Source organism: Balaenoptera musculus, chromosome 6 (genome assembly GCF_009873245.2).
Source record: "Balaenoptera musculus isolate JJ_BM4_2016_0621 chromosome 6, mBalMus1.pri.v3, whole genome shotgun sequence".
NCBI classification, from domain to species: Eukaryota; Metazoa; Chordata; class Mammalia; order Artiodactyla; family Balaenopteridae; genus Balaenoptera; species Balaenoptera musculus.
This window is the reverse complement of record NC_045790.1, coordinates 2,450,535-2,478,481: the sequence shown is the minus strand read 5'-3', so window position 1 is coordinate 2,478,481 and position 27,947 is coordinate 2,450,535. Positions and strand designations below refer to the sequence as shown.

At 39.7% G+C, this 27,947-nt stretch overlaps 1 protein-coding gene across 10 annotated transcripts in view; it reads left to right on the top strand.

Moving 5' to 3' along the window:
- Nucleotides 1-27,947, top strand: part of NEK1 (NIMA related kinase 1) — a 224,060-nt gene that overhangs the window by 3,433 nt on the left and 192,680 nt on the right. For 2 of the 10 annotated variants that reach the window (XM_036855388.1, XM_036855389.1), the window contains exon 1: nucleotides 15,577-15,975. The exons of 6 other annotated variants lie outside the window; for them this stretch is intronic. The gene's annotated coding sequence lies outside the window, so the exon portion shown is untranslated. Of the gene's footprint in view, nucleotides 1-15,576; nucleotides 15,976-16,574; nucleotides 16,702-23,795; nucleotides 23,874-27,947 lie in introns of those variants that run through there. 2 more of the 10 variants (XM_036855390.1, XM_036855391.1) reach the window with 2 other exon arrangements.

Below are 27,947 nucleotides of genomic sequence, written 5' to 3'. Positions count from 1 at the left end.
CATCTGTTCAGTGTCCAAAAGCTCTTCCAAGTCAGGTGAAGATGGGGCCCCTGGGTGTAATCCACTAATTCCTCTTCGTCTGTGGACCAGTGACACTAAAGAGCCAAGTTACCTGCTCCCAACACTCCCGAAATCCAGGGCTGGGACAGGCAGAGGAACAGTCCACAGGGAGAGGAAGGAAGATGGGGGCCTGTTCTCAACACACAGCCGCCTTCCACGGTGGCGAGGGTGCCCCTCTCTTCCCTGAGCGCGGTAGTTGGATTTGGGGTGGTTTCGTGTTTTTGAGAAAAGGAAATCCCCTTTGTGTTGCCCTCACCCAAGAGGATTTTGTGCCTTAATAGGCTAGAGCATCAGCTTTCCCAGCTCCTGTATCTGCTTCACTGGCTGACAGCCTCTTCATTTCCTGACTCAGCACCGGCACCAGCTCACAAAGCAGGTTTTTCTCGCTGTGACTTTATTTCATAAACCCCTTTGCCCTTCCCTGTCGCTAGGCCTCACATAAAATTATAGGAGTTTACACAGCAGATTTCCTTAACTCCAAATCTCAGGCTAGGCCATTTAAACAAACAGGCAGAACACACCCAAAGTTCTTGCTATCTAAGCCCAGAACCATGAGGCCTATTCACCCAACGTGTGTGGTAGTCAGAGGGCCACTCAGGTGACCTTTGTAGGATCAAGAAATTCAGCTTCTTGCAATTAAAATAAACTATGCCCCAGAATATTACAAAAATTGTGTGTCTGGTTTATTTGAAAAGCCTAAAGATTCAAAAGTCTTCTAAGGACGTATCTTAGGACCTGCCAAAATTAGGGATCCTTCCCCTTGTTGCCAGGAAAGTCTACTCTCCCTTGTATACTTCTGAGTGCAAAGAGTTGGAAATTGTAGGATATCAGGCAAAAGACTTTCACTCCTTTTTTTTTAATTCTTTTTAATATACAGGGCCAAGTAATACCCAGAGATTACCTGCTTGGTGTTGTGTGGGAGGTTACCTCCGTGCAATGGTACCCTCCAAATACACGAGCAGACGAGCTATCCCATAGGTCAGGGAAAGAAAGCCAACACACCCTGAGAAGCCAGGGAGAAAGAAAGTCAACACAGTTAGACAGGGTACAAGGGGGGCGGAAAGATTAAAACCTGTGGTCATGCAATGTACATACGTCCTGTCTCTTTTTGGTACGTCAGCCTCCTGTGGATGGTGGGGTGAGTAGAACCAGAGGTGAGGTTTGAGCGAGGGTGCAGAAATGGAAGGTGCCCTAAGCCAACGACACACTGGCTCTATCAGAGAGGTGCACAGCGAGAGGGCCTGGCCACAGCCCCAGGTTGCCAGTTAACCTGCTGAGCACTTTTTGGGCAGGACACGTGGGACACAGTAAGAGTGTCACCTCTGGGTGGCAGGATTAAGACCCGTGAATGTTGGGTGTCTCATGGACATTTAGTGTGCCGTGAAGATATGGTGCTTGATGCATATTCGATGCCTCTTGTATGTTTAGTGCCTCATGGACATGTGCCATCTCTTGGGCTTTCCAGCCTTTTCAATCTCTGTTCCCAAGTATCAGTATATGCCGTACTGACCTCATCTGTCCACCATGTCTCACAGCTGAGTAACTTACTTGTCTGTGCTTAACACATGAGTTTTTTCTATCCTATTTATTTCTTTTCTCCCAGGACAGAATTCAATTTTCTCAGACAACACAGTGCTGGGCTTCAGAGCTGGTACGGTGCCCAGGTGGTGATGGGGGTGCCCACAATGCATTCAAACTTCTCGGGACTCTTTCATTGCTGGTATCATGGTAGAATTCACGGAACCATGGTCATATCCAAGCCCAGTTTTCTCTTATTTTACTTGGGACACTGTTGGACAAGTTTCTTAGGTTCTTTCTTAGAAAAATGTTGAAAAGGAAGTGAAAACTTTTCTAAACTAAGTGGAATTTTTCACAAGAGATTTACAGACATTCTATGTTTCTCTCACTGAAGATATGTAGCCTAAATTGGGGGAGAGGTGCCTAGATTCGAGAACAGACAATAGTCAGAGTCACAGTATTGTGCTATAATGTCCAACATGAGGAACTATAGTTAACACTATAGTTAACTGTGTGGTATATTTGAAAATTATGTGGTATATTTGAAAATTGTTCAGGTACCAGATACAAAGAGTTCTCATCACAAGGGGAAAAAACATGTTTTTCCTTTTTTTGGTATCTATATCAGATGATGGATGTTAACTAAGCATTGTGGTAATTGTTTCACAATATATGTGAGTCAAATCATCATGCTGTACCCCTTGAACTTATGCAGTGCTGTACATCAACTGTATTTCAATAAAACTGGAAAAACCCAAACCAAACCAATGACTAAAAATAAATAAAAAGCTGTCAGCACACAGGAAGTAGTTGGAGGCACGGCAGACTATGTTATGTGAATAAAGCCAGGCTCCTGTACTTTAAGTCATAGTTTCTGGTTGGAACTGAGCTGAAGCACTAATAACAACAACTCTACCAAGACTCGTACTAGCTTTACTCCTCCTCCACCAACCAGCCAACAAAACCTTGACGCTCTCAAGGACGGTGAAAAAGAAGAATAATGCACAGTGCTAAGGGTGTGCTTATTCCAGCCAGGTCTGGTGCCCCGGCAGATCCAGAGAACACATGGTAGACATCGCCAGTGAGTGCGTGTGGTGGCACCCATTCCTTTCTGCCAGCATTTGTGTCACTCTGGGAGTGGCAGCTTGTAATGTGCTATTTTATAGACGTAGCAAAAGAAGTGAAAAAGAGCACTGGGAATCAGATTTCAGTTTCTCCTAGATTCTTGCTGTCTGGCCTCAGTCAAGTTGCTCTAAGTTTTCCCTGAAATAGAAACTCCTGGAGATATGATTATTTCCAATAACAACTTTAGAAATACATTAAAAAACAGGTCCACAGAAAATCAGAGATATGAACAAAGCCATGGAGACCTGCTTCATGTATTTGTGAGCTGTTTCAGAAAAAGAACGTTGATTTTATCGCTTATGTTTCATGCACATTGTCAAGAGAGAGGGAAAGGGATTGAGAAGTTCTATTAGGAAAATAGTGATGTGGTTCTAGTCTAGGATTTCTTCCTGATTTCACCAGCATCAGGGAAGTAGTTGAAAATGACCTTTTCTTGTCCTTTGCCTTTTTCCCTAAGGGAGAACATGAAATTATATTGAATAGATTTGCAGTCTTGATTACATTTTTTAACGTCTTTATTGCAGTGTACTTACTTTACAATATTGTGTTAGTTTCTGCTTTATAACAAAGTGAATCAGCTATACGTATACCTATATCCCCATATGCCCTCCCTCTTGCGTCTCCCTCCCACCCTCCCTATCCCACCCCTCTAGGTGGTCACAAAGCACCGAGCTGATCTCCCTGTGCTATGCAGCTGCTTCCCACGAGCTATCTATTTTACATTTGGTAGTGTATATATGTCCATGCCAATCTCTCACTTCGTCCCAGCTTACCCTTCCCCTTCCCCATGTCCTCAAGTCCATTCTCTACGTCTGCGTCTTTATTCCTATCCTGCCCCTAGGTTCTTCAGAACCTTTTTTTTTTTTAGATTCCAAATACATGTGTTAGCATATGGTATTTGTTTTTCTCTTTCTGACTTACTTCACTCTGTATGACAGACTCTAGGTCCATCCACCTCATGACAAATAACTCAATTTCATTTCTTTTTATGGCTGAGTAATATCCCATTGTATATATGTGCCACATTTTCTTTATCCATTCATCTGTCGATGGACACTTAGGTTGCTTCCATGTCCTGGCTATTGTAAATAGAGCTGAAATGAACATTGTGGTACATGACTCTTTTTGAATTATGGTTTTCTCAGGGTACATGCCCAGTAGTGGGATTGCTGGGTCGTATGGTAGTTCTATTTTTAGGTTTTTAAGGAACTTCCATGCTGTTCCCCATAGTGGCGTATCCATTTACATTCCCACCAACGGTGCAAGAGGGTTCCCTTTTCTCCACACCCTCTCCAGCATTTATTGTTTGTAGAGTTTTTGATGATGGCCATTCTGACTGGTGTGAGGTGATACCTCATTGTAGTTTTGATTTGCATTTCTCTAATGATTAATGATGTTGAGCATCCTTTCATGTGTTTGTTGGCAATGTGCATATCTTCTTTGGAAAAATGTCTATTTAGGTCTTCTGCCCATTTTTGGATTGGTTTGTTTGTTTATTTGATATTGAGCTGCATGAGCTGCTTGTATATTTTGGAGATTAATCCTTTGTCAGTTGCTTCACTGGCAAATATTTTCTCCCATTCTGAGGGTTGTCTTTTTGTCTTGTTTCTGGTTTCTTTTGCTATGCAAGAGCTTTTAAGTTTCATTAGGTCCCATTTGTTTATTTTTGTTTTTATTTCCATTTCTCTAAGAGGTGGGTCAAAAAGGATCTTGCTGTGATTTATGTCATAGAGTGTTCTGCCTATGTTTTCCTGTAAGAGTTTTATAGTGTCTGGCCTTACAATTAGGTCTTTAATTCATTTTGAGTTTGTTTTTGTGTATGGTGTTAGGAAGTGTTCTAAATTCATTCTTTTACATGTAGCTGTACAGTATTCCCAGAACCACTTATTGAAGGGCTGTGTTTTCTCCATTGTATATTCTTGCCTCCTTTATCAAAGATAAGGTGACCATATGTGTGTGGGTTTATCTCTGGGCTTTCTATCCTGTTCCATTGATCTATATTTCTGTTTTTGTGCCAGTACCATACTGTCTTGATTACTGTAGCTTTGTAGTATAGTCTGAAGTCAGGGAGCCTGATTCTTCCAGGTACATTTTTTGTTCTCAAGATTGCTTTGGCTATTTGGGGTCTTTTGTGTTTCCATACAAATTGTGAAATTTTTTCTTCTAGTTCTGTGAAAAATGCCATTGGTAGTTTGATAGGGATTGCACTGAATCTGTAGAGTGCTTTGGGTAGTATAGTCATTCTCACAATGTTGATTCTTCCAATCCAAGAACATGGTATATATCTCCATCTGTTTGTATCATCTTTAATTTTTTTCATCAGTGTCTTATAGTTTTCTGCATACAGGTCTTTTCTCTCCTTAGGTAGGTTTATTCCTAGGTATTTTATTCTTTTTGTAGCAAAGGTAAATGGGAGTGTTTCCTTAATTTCTCTTTCAGATTTTTCATCATTAGTGTATGGGGATGCAAGAGATTTCTGTGCATTAATTTTGTATCCTGCTACTTTAATTCATTGATCAGCCCTAGCAGTTTTCTGGTAGCATCTTTAGGATTCTCTATGTATAGTATCATGTCATCTGCAAACAGTGCCAGCTTTACTTCTTCTTTTCTGATTTGTATTCCTTTTATTTCTTTTTCTTCTCTGATTGCTGTGGCTAAAACTTCCAAAACTATGTTGAATAATAGTGGTGAGAGTGGGCAACCTTGTCTTGTTCCTGATCTTAGAGGAAATGGCTTCAATTTTTCACCATTGAGAACAATGTTGGCTGTGGGTTTGTCATATGTGGCCTTTACTATGTTGAGGTAAGTTCCCTCTGTGCCTACTTTCTGCAGGGTTTTTATCATAAATGGGTGTTGAATTTTATCAAAAGCTTTTTCTGCATCTATTGAGGTTATCATATGGTTTTTATCCTTCAGTTTGTTAATATGGTGTATCACATTGATGGATTTGCATATATTGAAGATTCCTTGCATTCCTGGGATAAACCCCACTTGATCATTGTGTATGACACTTTTAATATGCTGTTGGATTCTGTTTGCTAGTATTTTGTTGAGGATTTTGCATCTATATTCATCAGTGATATTGGCCTGTAGTTTTCCTTTTTTGTGACATCATTGTCTGGTTTTGGTATCAGGGTGATGGTAACATCATAGAATGAGTTTGGGAGTATTCTTCCCTCTGCTATATTTTTGAAGAGTTTGAGAAGGATAAATGTTCTCTCTTCTCTAGATGTTTGATAGAATTCACCTGTGAAGCCATCTGGTTCTGGGCTTTTGTTTGTTGGAAGATTTTTAATCACAGTTTCAATTTCATTACTTGTGATTGGTCTGTTTATATTTTCCATTTCTTCCTGCTTCAGTCTTGGGAGGTTGTGCTTTTCTAAGAATTTGTCCATTTCTTCCAGGTTGTCCATTTTATTGGCACATAATTGCTTGTAGTAATCTCTCATGATCCTTTGTATTTCTGCATTCTCAGTTGTTACTTCACATTTTTCATTTCTAATTCTGTTGATTTGAGTCTTTTCCCTTTTTTTCTTGATGAGTCTGGCTAATGGTTTATCAATTTTATCTTCTCAAAGAACCAGCTTTTTGTTTCATTGATCTTTGCTATTGTTTCCTTCATTTCTTTTTCATTTTTTTGTGCTCTGATCTTTATGATTTCTTTCCTTCTGCTAACTTTGGGGTTTTTTTATTCTTCTTTCTCTAATTGCTTTAGGTGTAAGGTTAGGTTGTGTATTTGAGATTTTTCTTGTTTCTTTTTCTTGTTTCTTATTGTACTGCTATAAACTTCTCTCTTGGAACTGCTTTTGCTGCATCCCATAGGTTTTGGGTCGTCATGTTCTCATTGTCATTTGTTTCTAGGTATTTTTTGATTTCCTCTTTGATTTCTTCAGTGATTTCTTGGTTATTTAGTAGTATATTGTTTAGCCTCCATGTGTTAGTATTTTTTTTACAGTTTTTCCCCGTAATTGATATCTAGTCTCATAGCGTTGTGGTCGGAAAAGACACGTGATACAATTTCAATTTTCTTAAATTTACCAAAGCTTGATTTGTGACCCAAGATATGATCTATCCTGGAGAATGTTCCATGAGCACTTGAGAAGAAAGTGTATTCTGTTGTTTTTGGATGGAATGTCCTGTAAATATCAATTAAGTCCATCTTTTTTAATGTGTCATTTATTTATTTTCATTTTGGATGATCTGTCCATTGGTGAAAGTGGGGTGTTAAATCCCCTACTATTATTGTGTTACTGTTGATTTCCCCTTTTATGGCTGTTAACATTTGCCTTATGTATTGAGGTGCTCATATGTCAGATGCATAAATATTTACAATTGTTATATCTTCTTCTTGGATTGATCCCTTGATCATTATGTAGTGTCCTTCTTTGTCTCTTGTAGTAGTCTTTATTTTAAAGTCTATTTGTCTGATGTGAGAATTGCTACCCCAGCTTTCTTTTGATTTCCATTTGCATGGAATATCTTTTTCCATCCCCTCACTGTTAGTCTGTATGTGTCCCTGGGTCTGAAGTGATTCTCTTGTAGACAGCATATGTATGGGTTTGTTTTTGTATCCATTCAGGCAGTCTATGTCTTTTGGTTGGAGCATTTAATCCATTTACATTTAAGGTAATTATCTATATATATGTTCCTATTACCATTTTCTTAATTGTTTTGGGTTTGTTATTGTAGGTCTTTTCCTTCTCTTGTGTTTCCTGCCTAGAGAAGTTCCTTTTGCATTTGTTGTAAAGCTGGTTTGGTGGTGCTGAATTCTCTTAGCTTTTGCTTGTTTGTAAAGATTTTAATTTCTCTGTCAAATCTGAATGAGATCCTTGCTGGATAGAGTAATCTTGGTTGTAGGTTTTTCCCTTTCATCACTTTAAATATATCCTGCCACTCCCTTCTGGCTTGCAGAGTTGCTGCTGAAAGATCAGCTTTTAACCTTATGGGAGTTCCCTTGTATGCTATTTGCTGCTTTTAATATTTTTTCTTTGTATTTAATTTTTGATAGTTTGATTAATATGTGTCTTGGCGTGTTTCTCCTTGGATTTATCCTGTATGGGACTCTCTGTGCTTCCTGGACTTGACTGACTATTTCCTTTCCCATATTAGGGAAGTTTTCAACTGTAATCTCTTCAAATATTTTCTCAGTCCCTTTCTTTTTCTCTTCTTCTTCTGGGACCCCTATAATTCGAATGTTGGTGCGTTTAATGTTGTCCCAGAGATCTCTGAGACTGTCTTCAATTCTTTTCATTCTTTTTTCTTTATTCTGCTCTGTGGTAGTTATTTCCACCATTTTATCTTCCAGGTCACTTATCGGTTCTTCTGCCTCAGTTATTCTGCTATTGATTCCTTTTAGAGAATTTTTCATTTCATTTATTGTGTTGTTCATATTTGTTTGTTTGCTCTTTAGTTCTTCTAGGTCCTTGTTAAACGTTACTTGTATGTTCTCCATTCTATTTCCAAGATTTTGGATCCTCTTTGCTGTCATTATTCTGAATTCTTTTTCAGGTAGACTGCCTATTTCCTCTTCATTTGTTTGGTCTGGTGGGTTTTTACTTTGCTCCTTCATCTGCTGTGTATTTCTCTGTCTTCTCATTTGCTTAACTTACTGTGTTTGGGGGTCTCCTTTTCGCAGACTGCAGTTTCGTAGTTCCCTTGTTTTTGGTTTCTGCCCCCAGTGGGTAAGATTGGTTCAGTGGGTTGCGTAGGCTTCCTGGTAGAGGGCACTGGTGCCTGCGTTCTGGTGGATGAGGCTGGATCTTGTCTTTTTGGTGGGCAGGACCGCATCCGGTGGTGTGTTTTGGGGTGTCTGTGAACTTATTATGATTTTAGGCAGCCTCTCTGCTAATGGGTGGCGTTGTGTTCCTGTCTTGCTAGTTGTTTGGCATGGGGTGTCCAGCACTGGAGCTTGCTGGTTGTTGAGTGGAGCTGCGTCTTAGCATTGAGACGGAGATCTCTGGGAGAGCTCTCCCTGATTGATAATACCTGGAGCCAAGAGGTCTCTGGTGGTATAGGAGTATCCATAGACCTCAACCATCATGCTGATCTTTCCACTTGGATTCCACTCCAGGGGCACAAAGCGAATGAACCGGGCTCCCACAGAGTGCAGTAACTTGTGGTGGCATTCATGTTTCCTGCAAAGGTTCATCTCAGTAATGGCTCCACCATGTAAAGATTCCCTCAAGATAGTCAGTCTTGGTCAGACAGGCTGGGACCTCCTTGATTACATTTTGAAGGCTTTGACAGGGCTGACAATCTTCCAGTTTCATGATTCTCTCCTATAGATCCCCTATCTAAGCCTCCCTGGAATTTGATACAGTCTGAGCTATTCATCCAAGCCCGTCCCCAGTTCAGTCTCATGGTGAGACTCCTGTCTCAGGCTCTACCCAGCTCAGGGCTCAGTGATTTGCCCTGTTCTTCCTGGAAATAAATTGTGATCTTCCTCCTCAGTCAGAGCTCCTCCTTCTCATATGAGCTCTTGTGGTTACCCAGCCCAGAAAGCCTTAAATTTAAGACGTGACTAGATAATGTTTTATCTTTGCATATGAAGCTAGACCTACCAGGTTAAGATCCAGAAATGCAGCAGGCTGCTGCCATTTCCATCCAAGCTCCCTGCAGCTCATGGTTAGTTTAAACTGTGCATTTAGCATAAGGCCAGAGCAGGCTTTCAGGAGTGTGGCTTAAAACTAAAAGCTCTCCTCTTAGAATATAAAAAGGTGGAGTGCACAGACACTGAGTTGTTTTCCTCTTGCATTTGAATATTACATGTTTTCAAGAGGTCTGGATTTTAGAGAATGTGTTTCCTCCTATTTAAGGTTTTAGGTCTTCCTCTTCCCCAGTCACAAAAGATGACTCATGTGTCAGGATAGTTTGATCCCATACATAAAGCTACACAAACACATGGCCTTTTCATAACTTCACAAAGGGAAAACACTCAGTGTAAGTGGACTGCCAACCACCTGCACTAATTTGTTATCCTCCCATTTGTCTCATTGCTGCCTGCTTTCTGGAAAGAACAAACCACAATACCCAGCCCTGAATATGTCTGTCCCCATCACCCAGCATGGCACTCAATTTACTGTGAATGAATGACAGGGTATATTTCTGAAAAACCTCAGTGGAAGAGTACTTTAGTAATAGTCCCTTTCTGCTTGCCATGTTATACACTGCTATGAATAAAGGTTTAAGGAATTTTCTTTTTTTTTTCTACCAGAAAAGAGGTCCACAAGTATAATTTTATAACCATATTTAGGATAGAAGGTCTGTTTAATTATCATCATTTTAAAAATTAATTTAGGAATTCCCTGGCAGTCCAGAGGATAGGACTCGCTTGGCGCGTTCACTTGCTATGGCACCGATTCAATGCCTGGTCAGGGAGCTAAGATCTCACAAGCCATGTGGTGAGGCCTGAACAAAAAATTATTTTAGTGTTGGCATTTCTTTTTTTTTTCAAATGGAAATATTGTTGAAACCAAGCAGGGTCCTGTGGGGTCTTCCCTGGGGACAGACCCCTCCTTCCCCCCCATGTCCCCTGCCTAAGCGTTTTAGAAACGCTTTAGCCTCTTAGGCCTTCTCCAGGTTTCAAACAGCAAATTTAATCAGAGAATTGAGAAAATACATAAAAAAGAAAATAGTCAAACAAGATGGAATAATAAAAGTGTAGCCATAAAACAAAGTCAAGGACCTTTAATTACTCCTCAAGGGCAATAGGTACTATTCTGAGCCACGTCCTTTGAGCTGTTTTGCAGATACTGAAACCCCCACCACGTGGAAGAAGTTAACTGCATGCTGACCACCAGCACGTAGACCCCAGACTGCTTGGAGCCAGAAAACTGGTAATTGAGTTTCCTGGAATATCACCCTGTCAGCTCACCATCAACCAATCAGAGAATTGTACACAAGCTGATCATGCACTCTGTGACCCTCTCCTTCCCCAGCCTTTCAAAACCCTTCCATGAAAGTCATCAGGGAATTTGGGTGTTTTGAGCATGAGCTGCCCATTCTGCTTGGTGCCTTGTAATGAACACTGCACTTTCCTTCCTCACAACCTGCTGTCAGTAGATTGGCTTTACTGAGCGAGGGAGAGTGGACCCAAGTTTGGTTCAGTAACATTGTTTACAGAATTTCTTGATTACTAAAACAAACTTATTCTTTAAAAAAAAAAAAAATATATATATATATATATACACACACATATTTATTTATTTAGCTGCACTGGATCTTAGTTGTGGCACACGGGATCTTCATTGCCCTGTGCAGGATCTTTAGTTGCAACATGTGGGGTCTTTTAGTTGACGCATGTGAACTCTTAGTTGCAGCATGTGAACTCTTAGTTGTGGCATGTGGGATCTAGTTCCCTGACCAGGGATCAAACTGGGGCCCCTTCATTGGGAGGGTGGAGTCTTAGCCACTGGGCCACCAGGGAAGTCCCAAAATAAACTTTTTCTTTTTAAAATGGACACATTGAGTAAGAAATTAATAGGTAAATGGAAGACAAATCCATAAATAGACACAGGTATAAATAGTAAATGTAATGTATGATAAAGTTTACATTTCAAATCAGTGGAAAAGGAAATCACATTTAACAAATGATTCTGGCATAACTAGCTTTCCTCCAAAAGAAAACCAAGTTATTCTCCCTATGTTACTTATATATAAAAATAAATTTCAAGTGCATTAAATTCATTAGACAATTAAAACCCAAGAACATTGAGATTATTTAGATAATTCTGGGGTGAAGGAACATTCGCTTGGCAAGATGAGGAACCTAAGTGACAAAGAAAAAGACCGATAGATTTGACCACAAACAAATTGACAAATTTCTGTATGGTCAAAGATGCCATAAAACATATCAGCAACTCTAGCCAGGGCCACAGGGAGCAAAAGCACCACCCAGCAGACCCCTGCTTGACTTCCTGGCCTCAGAAGTGGGAGAAATAATAAATCGTTGTTGTTTTAGGTCACTAAGTTTTAGGGTGGTTTGTTACACAGAAATATATAACCAAAGCACAGGAGTACCTGTTAAAGTGAAAAAAGAAAAAAAAAAAGTATGCTTTTTGACCCAGCCAACCCTCTTTTCAGAATCTATCCTTCGGAAGTAATAATACCAGTGGAGACCATCTCTATGTCTGTTGAGTGCGATCTAATGAAATAGATTTCGATACATTTATCTCATGGAGTATTGATATAATTAACAAGAATTAATTGATCTCTGCAGAAATGTTCATGATTTACTGTTAAAAAAATTCAGGTGGCAAAATAATGTATATACTATAATCTCATTTTAAAAGATTAAAACTAATATATATTAATACAAGCTCATGTATTTTTTATGAGCTTAGAGAAAAATGTAGATTATATATGTGAAACTGTTAACAGTGGCTTCTTGGGGGAGTGAGCGCAGGGTGAGTTCTGGAAACAGACTGCATACGGACCTTACGTATGCAGGTTTGTGTTATTGGGTTTTTGCAAGGAACAGACTTTTTGTTGTTTGAAAGAAAAATCCAATAAAATATTTAAATAAAAAGAATCAAAGGAACCTAAACACACTCTTGTTGTAAAAAGAAAAAAATATTACCGAAGTATATAAACTAGAAAGAGAAATAATCAGGTAATCCTTTTAACTCAGGTAATGAAACTGAGTCCCCCTAAAACCAAGTTCCCTTACTGAGTTTATGATTCATCTCTCCATCCAAAATTTTATCCCCTTTCTTGTCCCCTATGACCTCAATCCTATGCTCACTGAACACTCATCAACCAGAATCAGATGACTAAAATTGTTGTTGTTGATAACATTGTTAAAGTACTAAAATTACTATTATAGATATCATTAACATATAAATGCAGGTTGTTTCTCCAGGGCAAGATGAGCTCACAGACCCCCCAGCCATGGAACACCTGGCCAGAGAATCATAATCCAGAGACGTCCTAACTCCTGATTTTTGATTAAGAAATGTGACAAGACAATGATTAACCCCAGCTTCTCTGTTTTTCCCCTTTAAAACAAACAAACAAAAAACACACACACACACACAACTCAAAGACCAAGGGGGAGTGGATCTGAGGATTGTCTCCCACCTCCTTGCTTGGATCCCTGCAATAAACCCTTACTTTGCTGCAAACTCCTGCTGGAGTTTGGCTTTCTACGCCTTGGGCACTGGCCCTTTGCTCTGTTACAGTAAAGAGTAAACTGCATTATTTACTCAACAGTATGTCAGGGGCAACTTTCTGTGTCAGTACAAATAGATCCCAATCACCCTTTTTAGTGTTTTCAGAATACTCCATTGTTTGGATATATTGGAATGTATTCAGTCAATTCCTTATTGTCAGACATTTACATTGTTTTTAGTTTTTCTGATTATAAACAATGATGGTTACCTTGTATATATATATATATATATATATATATATTTTTTTTTTTTTTTTTTTTTTTTTTTTTTTTTTTGCCCTCTTGTCTTAGAAGTGAACTTGCTGTCAAGGATATGCATATAGCTGTCATGCCTTCTGCAAAGACTATAGCAGTTTATGTTCCCACCAACAGTTTATGACAGGAGCCTAAAGAAGGATCTGACTAATCATTCTTCATGAAAGCAGCAAAAAAGAATTTACTTAGATTAGCAATTGGCAATGTTTTCATGTTGCTTTGCTGTACAAAGGGATGTGGGTAGAACTGGTGTTATTGTGCATTCAGACACCAAAATTCCTACTGACTGGGGGTGGGAGGGGTCACAGGAGGTTAGCCTAGGAGTCGGGAAATGAGGGAAACAAGTCTTTTGCTTGTAGATTGAAGAGAGGAGATATACCAAAGCAGACTGCCCCAGCTTGCCAGGTTGGATGACTTGCAGTGCCATCTTCTGGCAAAGAAGCCAAAAACGTTCAATTTCTACGCTAGCAATAAAGTACTTCTTATAAGCAGGACTAAACCAGACTGGCAGGAGAACCCAGAGAGGTTTTCGGCACTGGTGTGTTTGGGAGGGCATGAGGGGGAAGGAAGCAGATTTCTTTGAAGCCAAGGTCTGAGTCATTTACATCTGAGGTCTCTGGCAGAATCTGTGGTGTCTCTGCCACGCTACACACAACACATACAAACAGGTACTACAACCTGGGGAGTAACTAAGGTGGCTAGACCACCGTCCTCCTTCAGCCTCGAGTTTGGATTCTCCAGTATCTCGGCTTTACTCTAGGGAAGGCAATTTAGCTGAAGGACTACACCGCACATGATCCCTTATTACACAAAGTCTGTCTCTATCTTTCAAAGTCCTGCAATGAAGAAAGGTACTTAGACCACTAACCCTTTCAATATACCAGCGAGTAATGCGTACACCCGTTAGATGTAAAGGTGTAGAACCACATTTTGTTTATTTGTTTTGTTTTTGTTTTAATTTTTTCTCTTTAAACCAAGTTATACTAAAAACAAATTTCAAGACTTAAAAATACTTTCTTGCTTTAATCATCCAGAATATACTAGGAATAGGCTTGCTTTTTAAAAACATTCTGTTTATTTATTTATTTATTGAGGTACAGTCAGTGTACGATATTACATAAGTTTCAGGTGTACAACACAGTGATTCAATATTTTTACAGGTTATACTTCATTTATAGTTATTACAAAATAATGGCTATATTTCCCTGTGCTGTACAATATATCCTTTATCATTTATTTTATACGTAGTAGTTGTACCTCAATCCCATACCCCCATCGTGCCCCTCCCTCCTTTCCTCTCCCCACTGGTAACTACTAGTTTGCTTTCTGTATCTGTGAGTCTGTTTCCTTTTTGCTGTTTTTTGTTTGTTTTGTTTTTTAAAATATTTATTAGAGGGCTTCCCTGGTGGGCAGTGGTTGAGGATCCACCTGCCAATGCAGGGGACACGGGTTCGAGCCCTGGTCCGGGAAGATCCCACATGCTGCGGAGCAACTAAGCCCGTGCGCCACAACTACTGAGCCTGCGCTCTAGAGCCCCCGAGCCACAACTACTGAGCCCGTGAGCCACAACTACTGAGCCTGTGCTCTAGAGCCTGTAAGCCACAACTACTGAGCCCATGCATCACAACTACTGAGCCTGTGCTCTAGAGCCCATGAGCCACAACTACTGAGCCCGTGAGCCACAACTACTGAGCCTGTGCTCTAGAGCCTGTAAGCCACAACTACTGAGCCCATGCATCACAACTACTGAGCCTGTGCTCTAGAGCCCATGAGCCACAACTACTGAGCCTGCGAGCCACAACTACTGAGCCCGTGTGTCACAACTGCTGAGCCCATGTGTCACAACTGCTGAGGCCCACACACCGCAACGAGAGGGTCACCACGATGAGAAGACCGCACACTGCAATGAAGAGTAGCTCCTGCTCCCCGCAACTAGGGAAAGAAGACCCAACGCAGCTGAAAATAATAAATAAATTTATAAAAGAAGAAAAAAAATATTTGTTGGATTATAGCTGATTTTTTGTTACATTCACTAGTTTATATTATTTTTTAGATTCCACATATAAATGATATCATACAGTATTTGACTTATTTCACTTGTCTTGCTTTTTAAAGCAAATTTAGTTTAAAAATATGGCATCCCTAAGAAATGGCCCTCAAGTGTAAAAAAAAAAAATCCCTTTTTCTGTGCGGTATGTGCGGGACGAATTTATCACAGGCTTTACTCCACACCAGCTTCAGTGGGTTCTGGCTGCCGCCTGGCCTCGCTCCTGTGAGTAAGGGACGCTCCGGTCTCCTTTTCCTCCTCTCCCCTCCTCCCGCACCTAGAGAGCCCACCCCCGCCCCCGCCCCCGCCTGCCCTTCCCGGCCACACCCGTTCCGCGCCGGATTCGGCGCGCGGACGTCACATGCCCGCGCCAGGGACGCCCCGCCCTCTGCTCTGGCTCCGGGATTTGAGGCGCAGCTCGTGGAGTCCTGAGCCCGAACCCGGAGCGCATCTCCGCGTTGTCGGGTAGCCAGCGCCCGCGTGGCGAGGCTGGGGGACGAACCGGCAAGGAGCCCCCAGCCCCAATGCGCCCGGCCCGCGAGGCCGCCGGCAGCCGCCTGTGAGAAGTTGGGGGGCGGCGCCCGGGGAACACCCCACGCCGCCGCCGCTGCCGTTGTCAGGGGCTCGGAAACCGGTTTGTTTCGTCCGGCGGCGCGGACCCGTGTCCCGGGGCGTTGGCCGGGGCGGCGCGGGCTGCGGCCCGATGCCCTTTCCGGACCGCCGGGGGGTGCCTCGGGCTCGCTGAGCCCCGCGGGAAGGCGGCGACCCCCGGACGGTGCCCGCCCACGGCCTGGGTCCTGAGGTGAGCTGCGCTCGGGGCGGCGTGACGTGCGCGATGGTGGGGTCGCTCGGGAAACGGGAGAGCTTGCCTCGACTTCCGATGTAGAGGCTGCGGGGTCCTCCCTGCAGCGCGCGGAAAATAGCACCAGTAGCCGCACCTCGTCAAGATGGGAGTTCTCTAAGGAACCGTGTGTGTTAGTGAGCATCCTTTGGACATTATTTAAAAAGCGATAGTGATCATGGAATTAAAATAAGAATAGAAGCGTTGCTATGGGTAAGAAGTAGTTTACGTTGCTTATATCTTGTCTGCGATCTTTACGTACACCTTTTAACTGGAAAATGAGTCGCAGTTAACTGGCTGGCCCATAATCTTGTATTTCAGTTCCCATAGTTTGATTCAACAATTTCTTTATGGGAGGCATTGAAAGTTCTAGGACTTGTAGAGTTCATCACAACGCTTTTTTTTATGCAGGCCTGATTTTTGTTCTCTAATGTAAGATCCGCCCCTCAAGAAGCAGAAATTTTTGCATTGCCAGGGTACGTTATATCAGAAATAATTATGAAGGATTAAAAGTAATATCCAGTGTATGCTAATAATGGCCTTTTCTTATGATTCAGCAGTATTGCAGAGATGATGGAGGGAAGCCAGATATGGAGAGAAGTAGTTCTTTGTTTCTGCTTTAGATTTGTCTGAAATTAGAGCATCCGCAGATCTGTTTTAACGTTGCGCGCTTGTTTTTGGTGAGAGGTAAGGAGCCTATTTTGTGGGAAAACAGGTTTTTGCACGTTAAGAGTCACCTCTGGGAGTTTAGTAAAGGTTATGGAACTTGGCCACGGGAGTTCTTTTGAGGTCATTTTAATAATGCATTGACGTTGTACTCCAAATAAATTTTCCTCTGTCTAATCCCCTGGACTTGAATATATCCATTTCATGAATGTAAACTCTTTATTTACATGTTGGTACTTTCACTAGGGAAGCTGTTAATTGTTGTCTGAATAGTCTTACAGAGAGGAATAGACTTACAGAGAAGAACAACAAATATTTTGAAAAAACTATTAGGAATCCCGCTTTTGCTTTTCTGCTTTTTTGAATTATGAGAAATAAGACAGGGCCTTTCCTCATTGAAGAGTTAAACTGAGTCTCTCCCATAACCCAAAATGGTATTCATTATTTGGGGAGAACTATGTGTGTAGATCCTGGTTGCAGACAGTACCCTGAGGGCTTCCTGAAATCTGTTGACACTTCTTTACCAGTGTTTTCCTTCAGGACAACTTGCTTGTGTATCAAATAGCTGAAGCAGCTGAAGAGGCTTAATGTTCCAGATTGGTGGGGATACAGCTTTTCATTCATATACTCTGACATTTTTCTCATTCAGTGCACAAAATTTTATTATGTCAAACGTTTATTCGTGGCTTAAAGGTGTTCTTAGTAAAAAGTGAGGAAAGATGTCTAACTTGACTAGAGGCTAAGATATTTTTTCTGGAGCGTAGTTGACATACTTGAAAACAGTGATGCCATATAGAAAAATTTGATGGACATTTATGTATTTTATCGTCTGAAATTTGTATTGATGTAAAGCGAAGAAAATGGATTTAATTTTTTTTCCATATGGCTACCTAGTTGTCTAAAAACTATTTATTTCAAAATCCATCTTTTCCTTACTGATTTAAAATGTCACCATGGTCATCCACCAAATTAAAAAAAAATTTTTTTATATATTTCTGGACTTTCTGTGATTTACCTGTCTAGTTCATAATTATTACTGCTTTATAATGTGTCTTGATGTCAAGTAGAACAACTCTTCCTTCCTTGCTCTTTTTTTTTTCAGTATCTCTGGCTATTATTTCTTCTTTTTTTCACATTAACTTTAAAAATCAGCTTGTCTGATCACCCTCACCCCCAGAGTCTGTGTTTTTACTAGGGAAGCATTAAATTTAGAGATTAAGAATTAAAATCTTTCAAATATTGAAACTTCCTTTCCTTTTCTTCCTTCCTTCCTTCCAGGTGTGTCTTTTCGTTTTTTCTTCATTTTTTCTCTCTGTTCTTTTGTTGAATATATTCTGCTGGTTTATTTTCCAGATTACTAATCCTGCTGTATGCTGCCTGCTGTAAAACCCATGCAATGAGTTCTTAATTCCAGATATTTTATATTTTTGTTCTAGAAGTTTATTTAGTTTCTAAAAATAAATTTCAGTTCTTTGTTGAAATTCTCCATCTTTTAAAAAATCACTTTTGTCCATCATTTCCTCTTATTTTCTTGAACTTATTAATCAAGGTTATTTGAAGTCCCCTGCTGATAGCTCCGTATTTGAGTCGTTCGTGCGTCTGTTTCTATCGTTAGGACTAGTCTGTTTTAGTCTTGCCCTGTATCTGCACAACTTAGGAGTGGGCTGACTGACAGGAGAGGAATTTATGTGCACATCTTTGGCCTCCTGTTCCATCTCCTCCTCCCCAGGATTTTGGCGGCCCTAAACTCTGACCTCTCTGTCCTCAGCCCATAAGGCTGCTGCTTTCTACTCAAGCTCCATTCTGCTGTGCCACAGTTGGGAAAATGTCTTCAGGGAAAAGGCTGGGGTAATGTGGGACTCACTAGGATATCCCCACCTCTCAGTGAATTTCTTTCTGTTCTTTTATATGTTTTACTCAGGGTTCATGATTGTTTTTGGAGGCAGGGTGGTCTGGTACAAGTGCACCATCATGGTCGGAACAGTCTAACCGTTCATTATGTCAGCTTTCATTCAGTCTCCCAGACGGTATTTCCATTCTCAGCTGTGATGGGTGTTCCTAATCTGGAGACATCTCTCGCCTGCTGCCAAGATGGGAGGGGTGGTCACCTGACTGGGAGAGGGGATGGAGGAGCTGTGTGTCAGACAGCTTCTTACAAAGTCTCTGCCAGTTACTGAGCTAGTCTGTAGTGGAAATGACTTCCTCCCCACTCGTGGCTGAGGACACAGCTTCCTCTAGTTTCCTGAGTCAGTTGCTGCTTGCTCTTGTGGTTGTCAGCTTCCAGAATTTTACTGCCATTGCCGTCTCTCCTCTTCTGCCTTTCTGGTCCTTTCAAGCTGCGTTAGCTGGGTTTAGGGAAGAAGCAGGGGTAAATATCTACGTTCAGTCTGGTATCTTAAATTGTAAGTTGCAGTTTATTTTTTGGCTTTTTAAAGATTTAGGCTAAAGATCTGTGGCATCTTTTGATTTTTCTGAAGGAAAGGCTTTGGCCATCTCTCTGTCATTCCTACTCTTTGTGGCTAATAGTGCAATTTTAAATTGTTGAAGTTTCCTACTTTCTGACCTACTTTTTAATTTTTTCCTCCTTGAGTCACAGACTTAGAATTCATAGGGCCCTTAAGATAGTATTATATTTAAATCTTTAGTGTTTTTAGATGAAGAAACTAAGACCCAGGGAAGTCGGGTGGTTTGCTTTTGGTCATGTAGCTTTTCTCTTCTGAATCCATTGCTTTATTTGTTATATCACAAGACTCTTGGAAATCTTAAATATCAAAAAAATCTCTAATTTTATACTTTGAATATCTTCAGTATCACATATGTATTACGAGGATTAAATTGATGTAATTGTTAGAGACCTTAAGATACTGTCAAGTTGGTATGTGATTTCCCTCTGACTTTGGAAGCTGAAGCATATAAAGGACAAATATTTATTTATAATTTGGGTTTATTACAGTAATGAAATTAGAACAGGATCCGTGTGCTTCTTCAGTTACATGTTACAACGATTTTGGGTGTGTAAGCCTATATTACATTTTGTTGTTACCTTTTATTAACTTTGGTTTAAAAATCTTCTAGAGTTGTTATTCAGCTGAGAAGTCTCCTGACTAGGAAGTAAGTACCCCAGTTAGATATGCTTTAAGACGCTGAAATTATCTATCTTGCCGTGTTTTCCCTTTCACTTCGTCTGGCGTCCGATACTAGTCAAGTGTAGACTCTGCAGAATAGGAGGGGTTGTTGGTTGCTCTGAAACTCACCTACCACGCCTTTCATTGTCCAGAAAGGTGTCTGCGCTGGACGTTGTTTGGTGGCAGTGAGAGCCGTCTTTCTTCACTTCCAGGGCAGTAGATTCTCCTCCACTTTCCTGAGGTGGCAGAACACACTAGTCCTGTGGTGGGCAGCGGACTGCGGTGCTGGGACCCTCGGAGTCTCCATCTTGTTAGTGCGGTCCCTCGAGAGGAATTGGCAGCTCCGTTTTGGGGGAGGGCCAAATGGACTAATTGTGTTTTTTTCTTGGCGGAAGTCACAGAGTAATGATGGTTGTGAAGTAGTCTCATTGTACGGTTACTATTTAATGTAATTTGATTTATGAAATTCAGTTCTCTAAGATGAGTTTATATTTTTTCTAAACAGCGTGGTAATGTGATATCCTGTCCTGGAGAAATCATTAAATTCTGGCTGGTGCCCAGAGAGCTATTATATTATGCCGGTTGACCAAACTTGGGCTTGAAAATATGTTTGGAGTGACTTTTCTTCTTTAACTCACTAGCGATGCTGTAGTGCTGTCATAATAGTTAATTTCTTGTTTCTCTTACAGCTGCTAAAAGCCACGTCATTTCTTACAGAAAGTTTGAAATAGAAAAGTTTCCTGAGGTAGAAGAAGGCTCTTTCCCACAAATTTCTATTAAGCATGATTATCCCATTGATTTACCACAGGCAAAGTTCTGGCCTTTGAGTCTTACAGGCCCAGGATACGAATTTTGCCATTTAAGGAGACTGGATCAATATATCAGAGGCAAAATAAAATTAAATTTAGTATTAATGGGTGAAATGAGAACATGGATTTGTTCACTTACAATGAGAGATATGGTAAACTGTCATAGAACTTTTAATATAGTCTTCATGACAAGCTCATTTTCTCCTAGAAGGGAATCGTACATAGAAAGCCTGCTTGCTATGGAATGGAAATAGAAAAGAGCAAGTTATGTGAATCACTATTATTTGAATTATTTATTTATACTTTATTTTTTTATCAAAGTATAGTTGACTTACAATATTATATTAGTTTCAGGTGTGCAATATAAAGATTCGATTTTTTATACGTTACGAAGTGGTCACCATGATAAGTCTAGTTACAGTCTGTCACCATATAAAGTTATTACAGTGCTATTGACTGTATTCCCTATGTTGTACGTTACATCCTCATGACTTATTTGTTTTGTAGCTGGAAGTTTGTACCTCTTAGTCTCCCTAACCTATTTCACTCATCACCCCCCCACCCCAACCCCTCTAGCAACCACCAGTTTGTTCCCTGTGTCTATAAGTCTGTTTCTCTTTTGTTACATTTCTTCATTTGTTTTCTTTAATGTATTCCATGTATAGGTGAAATCATACAGTATTTGTCCTTCTCTGTCTGACTTTCTTCACTTAGCGTAATGTCCATGTTATTGCAAATAGCAGATTTCATTCTCTCTCTCTCTTTTTTTTTTTTTTGGCTGTGCCACGCAGCTTGCAAAATCTTCCCCAACCAGAGATTGAACCCAGGCCCCGGCAGTGAAAGTGCCAAGCCCTAACCACTGGACTGCCAAGGAATCCCCTCATTCTTTTTTATGACTGAGTAATAGTCCATTGTATATATATACCAAGTCTTCTTTATCCATTCATCTATTGATGGACAATTTGAGTGCTTCCATATCTTGGCTATTTTAAATAATGCTGCATTGGGGTGCACGTGTCTTTTTGAATTAGTGTTTTTGGTTTCTTCAGACAAATGCCCGGAAGTGGAATTGCTGGATTATGTGGTAGTTCTATTTTTAATTATTTGAGGAACCTTCATACCGTTTTCCAGAGTATCTGCATCAACTTACATTTCCACTGAGAGTGCACGAAGATTCCCCTTTCACTACATCCTCTCCAACACCTTTTTTTGGTTGTCTTTTTGATAATAGCCATTCTGACAGGAGTGAGGTGATATCTCACTGTGGTTTTGATTTGCATTTCCCTGATGATTAGTGAAGTTGGGTATCTTTTCACGTGTCTGTTGGCCATCTGTAGGTCTTCTTTGGAAAAATGTCTATTAAGGGTCTCAACCCATTTTTTAATGGGTTTTTTTTTTTTGATGTTGAGTTGTATGAGTTCTTTGTATATTTTGGATATTAACTCCTTATAAAGTATAACGTTTGCAAATATCTTTTCCCATTCAGTAGACTGCCTTACTGTTTTGTGGATAGTTTCCTTTGCTGTGCAAGTTTTTTAGTTTGATGTAGTTCCAAATGTTTATTTTTGCTTCCATTTTCCTTGCCTGAGGAGAGGTATCTAAAAAAATAGTGCTAAGATTTCAGAGAGTATACTGCATATGTTTTCTTCTAGGAGTTTTATGGTTTGAGGTCTTACATTTAAGTCTTTAATTCATTTTGAGTTTATTTTTATATATGGTATGAGAAAGTAGTCCAGTTTGATTCTTTTGCATGTGGTTGTCGAGTTTTCGCAACAACCTTTATTGATGAGGCTGACTTTTCCCTGTTGTATATTCTTGCCTCCTTTGTCTTAGATTAATTTGCCCATATTAGTGTGGGTGTATTTCTGGGCTCTCTATTCTGTTCAGTTGATCTGTGTATCCGTTTTTGTGCCAGTACCGTACTGTTTTGATTACTGTGGCTTTGTAGTATAGTTTGAAATCAGGGAGTGTGATACCTCCAGCTTTGTTCTTCTTTTTCAAGATTGTTTTGGCTATTTGGGGCATTTTATATTTCCATACAAATTTTAGAATTATTTGTTCTAGTTCTTTGAAAAATGCCATTGGTATTTTGATAGGGATTGTATTGAATCTGTAGATTGCCTTCGGGAGGATGGTCATTTTTACAATATTGAGTCTTCCAATCCATGAGCACAGTATATCTTTCCATTTGTTTGTGTCATCTTCAGTTTCTTTCATCATTGTCATACAGTTTTCTAAATATAGGTCTTTTATTGATACCTCCTTAGTCATATTTATTCCTAAGTATTTTATTCTTTTTGCCACAGTTGTAAATGAGATTTTTTTCTTAATTTCTCTGATAGTTCATTGTTAGTGTATAGAAATGCAATAGATATCCGTATATTCATTTTGTATCCTGCACGTTTACTCTATTCATTTATTAGTTTTAATAGCTTTTTGGTGGTGTCTGTAGGATTTTCTATATATCAGGTATTTCTAGTATCATGTCATATGCAAACAGTGACAGTTTTACTTCTTCCTTTCCAACTTGGAATCCTTTTATTTCTTCTTCTTGTATGATTGCTTTGGCTAGCAAAGCTACCAGTTGCTTTGATTTGACTTGCAATACTATGTCGAATAAAAATGGCAGTATTTGGCATCCTTGTCTTGTTCCTGATCATAAAGCAAATACTTTCAGCTTTTCACTGTTGAGTATGCTGTTGGATGTAGGTTCATATATGACTTTTATTATGTTGAGGTATGTTCCCTCTATACCCATTTTGCTGAGAGTTTTTATAGATGGATGTTGAATCCTGTCAAAAGCTTTTTCTTCATCTATTGAGATGATCGTATGGTTTTTATTCTTCAAATTTTTTCATATGGTGTATCATATTGGTTGATTGGCAGATATCTCACCATCCTTGCATCCCTGAGTTAAGTCCCACCTGATCATGGTATATGATTCTTTTAATGTATTGTTGAATTTGGTTTGCTTATATTTTGTTGAGAATTTTTGCATCTGTGTTCATCAGTGATATTGACCCTTAAAGTGATATTTTCCTTTTTTGTGGTATCTTTGTCTGGTTTTGGTATCAGGTGATGTTGGCCTTGTAGAATGAGTTCAGAAGTGTTCCTTCCTCTTCAGTTTTCTTTGACTAGCTTGAGAAGGATAGGTGTTAACTCTTCCTTAAATGTTTTGTAGAATTCACCTGTGAAGCTGCCTGGTTGTGGACTTCTGTTTGTTGGGAGTTTTTTGATTAGTGATTCAATTTAATTATTGGTGAGCAGTCTTTTCATACTTTTTTTCCTTCCTGTTTCAGTCTTGGGAGATTGTATGTTTCTAGAAATTTATCCATTTCTTTTAAGTTGTCTATTTTATTGGTATATAATTATGTACAGTAATAACTTATGATCTTTTGTGTTTCTGTGGTATCATTGTAACTTCTCTTTCATTTCAGATTTTATATATTTTTCTCTCTATTCATAAGTCTGGCTAGAGGTTTAGCAATTTTCTTTATTTTTTCAAAGATCCAACTCTTAGTTTCATTGATCTTTTCTATTTTTTTTTTTAGTCTCTATTTCATTTATTTTTGCTGTGAACTCTGTTTTTTCCTTCTACTAACTTTGGGTTTTGTTCTTTTCGTAGTTTCTTTTGGTGTAAGGTTAGATGGTTTATTTGAGATTTCTTGTTTCCTGAGATAGTCTTGTATTGCTGTAAACTTCCCTCTTAGAACTGCTTTTGCTGTGTCTCACGGATTTTGGATCATTGTGTTTTTGTTTTCATTTGTCTCCAGGTATTTTTTGATTTCGTGTTTAATTTCTTTAGTGATGTATTTGTTGTTTAGTAACATATCTGCATTTTTTACTTTTTTGTAGTTTTCTTCTTATAATTGATTTCTAATCTCTGTTGTGATCAGAAAAGATGCTTGATATGATTTCACTCTTCTTAAATTTATTGAGACTTGTGACCTAGCATATGATGTATCTTGGAGAATGTTCCATGTGTGCTTGAAGAATGTGTGTTCTGCTTTTGGATAGAACGTTCTATATATATCTCTTTAAGTCCATGTGATCTAATGTGTCATTTAAGGCCATTGTTTCCTTATTGATTTTCTCTCTGGATAATCTGTCCATTGATGTAAGTGGGGTGTTAAATTTGCCTACTGTTATTGTGTTTCTGTCAATTTCTTCCTTCATGTTTGTTAATATTTGCTTTAGGTATTTAGGTGCTTCTATGTTGGGTGCATATATATTGACAATTGTTATGTCTTCTTGTTAGATTGACCCCTTTATCGTTGTCTATTGTTATTCTTTGTCTCTTTTTTTTTAACATCTTTGTTGGAGTATAATTGTTTTACAGTGATGTGTTAGTTTCTCGTTTATAACAAAGTGAATCAGTTATACACATACATATGTTCCCATATCTCTTCCCTCTTGCATCTCCCTCCCTCCCTCCCACCCTCCCTATCCCACCCCTCTAGGTTATCACAAAGCCCCGAGCTGATCTCCCTGTGCTATGCGGCTGCTTCCCAGTAGCTATCTATTTCATGTTTGGTAGTGTATATATGTCCATGCCACTCTCTCACTTTGTCACAGCTTACCCTTCCCCCTCCCCATATCCTCAAGTCCATTCTCTAGTAGGTCTGTGTCTTTATTCCCGTCTTACCACTAGGTTCTTCATGACCTTTTTTTTTTTCCCTTAGATTCCATATATATGTGTTAGCACTTTGTCTCTTGTTACAGTCTTTGTTTTAGAGTCTGTTGTCTGCTGTAAGTATTGCTACACCAGCTTTCTTTCCGTTTCCCTTTGCATGGAATACCTTTTTTCATCCTCTCACTTTCAGTCTGTGTGTGTCTTAGCTCTGAAGTGAGTCTCTTGTAAGGCATCATACATGCTGTGTCTTTTGATTGGAGCATTTAGTCCATTTACATTTAAAGTAATTATTGATAGGTGTGTACTTATTGCGCTTTTGTTAATTGTTTTCTCATTCTTTTTTAAGTTCTTTTTGTTTTTAGTTTGCTCTCTTCCCTTGTGATTTGATGGCTATCTTTTTTTTTTTTGGCTGCGCAATGTGCCTTGTGCAACCTTACTTCCCTGACCAGGGATCGAATCTGGGCCCATGGCAGTGAAGGTGCCGAGTCCTAACCACTGGACTGCCAGGGAATTCCCTTGATAGCTATCTTTAGTGTTACGTTTGGATGCCTTTCTCTTTTTTGTATATCTATCTATTATACGTTTGGTTTGTGGTTACCATGAAGTTCATATATAACAAGCCCCTTCCCTCCCTAACCCTCTCTCCCCACTGTCTCTCTCTCTCCCCACTGTCTCCCTCTCTCTCCCTCCCTCCCTCCCTCTCTCTTCTCTCTCTCTCCTTCTCTCTCTCTCTCTATATATATATACACACACACACGTATGTGTGTGTGTGTATATGTATGTACTGTGATTATTTTAAGTTAATGATCTCTTAAGTCCTAATGCATTCTCACAATTTTGTGTTTTTTCTCCCTACCCCCCCAAATTGAATGTTTTTGTCTTCATTTTTTTGCATCTTTTTGTTTATGTATCCCTTAACTACTTATTGTGGATATAGATGATTTTACAACTTTTCTTTTTTAACCTTCCTGCTAGCTTTATAAGTGGTTTATTTACTACTTTTACAGTATGTTTGCCTTTACCAATAAGATTTTTCCTTTTGTAATTTTAATATTTCTAGTTACGGTCTTTTCTTTTCCACTTAGAGAAGTCTTTGTACATTTCTTGTAAAGCCAGTTTAGTGGTACTGAACTCTTTTCACTTTTGCTTTTCTGTAAAACTTTTTATCTCTCCTTCAGATCTGAATGATAGCCTTGCCAGGTAGAGTATTTTGGGTTATAGGCTTTTTCCTTTCATCATTTTGAATGTATTATGCTACTCCCTTCTGGCCTGCAAAGATCAGCTGATGATCTTTTGGAAGTTCTCTTGTACATAACTAGTTGCCTTTCCTTTTTTTTTTTTTTTTAAGATTTTTTTGATATGGATCATTTTTTAAAGTCTTTATTGAATTTGTTACAACATTGCTTCTGTTTTATGTTTTGGTTTATTTGGCTGCAAGGCATGTGGGATCTTAACTCCCTGACCAGGGATCGAACCCACACCCTCTGCATTGGAAGGTGAAGTCTTAACCACTGGACAACCAGGGAAGTCCCATAACTAGTTGCTTTTCTTTTGCTGCTTTTTTTAAAAAAATTTATTTATTTTTGGCTGTGTTGGGTCTTCATTGCTGTGCACAGGTTTTTTCTAGTTGCGGCGAGCAGGGGCCACTCTTCTTTGCAGTGCGTGGACCTCTCTTTGCGATGGCTTCTCCTGTTGTGGAGCATGGGCTCCAGGTGCACGAGCTTCAGTAGTTGTGGCTCGCGGGCTCTAGAGCGCAGGCTCAGTAGTTGTGGCGCACGGGCCCAGTCACTCTGCAGCATGTGGGATCCTCCCAGACCAGGGCTCAAACCCATGTCCCCTGCATTGGCAGGTGGACTCTTAACCACTGCTCAACCAGGGAAAAGCCTTCTTTTGCTGCTTTTAAGGTTCTGTCTTAATCTTTAATTTTTGCCATTTTCATTTTAATGTTTCTTGCTGTGGACCTCTTTGGGTTTATCTTGTTGGGGACTCTCTGTATTTCTTGGACCTGGATATGTTTTCTTTCCCAGGTTAGGGAAATGTTCAGCTATTATTTCTTCAAATAAGTTCTCTTCCCCTTTCTCTGTCTCTTCTCCTCCTGGGACCCCTTATAATGCTAATGTTACACATTGGATGTTGTCTTAGCGGTCTCTTAAACTATCTTCATTTTTAAAAATTATTTTTTCTTTTTTCTCTTCAGCTGGGTGATTTCAACTACTCTGTCTTCCAGTTTGCTGATCTGTTCCTCTGTATCATCTAATCTACTGTTTATTCCTTTTAGTGTATTTTTTATTTCAGTGATTGTATTCTTCATATTTGTTGGGCTTTTTCCTTCTGTTCTTTAACTCCTTGTCAAACTTCTAAGAGTGTTCATCCATTTTTCTCCTGAATTTATTGAGCATCTGTATGATCATGACCTTGAACTCTTTATTGGGTAGATTGCTTATCTCCATTTTGCTTAGTCCTTCTGGGGTTTTGTCTTGTTTCTTCCTATGGTATGTATTCCTCTGTCTCCTCATTTTACTGAATTATCTATCTTTATTTCTGTGAATTAGGTAGGTCGGTTGTGTTTCCCAATCTTGGACAAGTGGCTTTGTGTAGGAGTTGTCCTATGGGGCCCAGTGGCACACTCCTCTTTGGTCACAAGAGCTATGTGCTCTAGGAGTGTCCCTTTTGTGGGCCCTTTTTTGGTGGGGCTGCCCT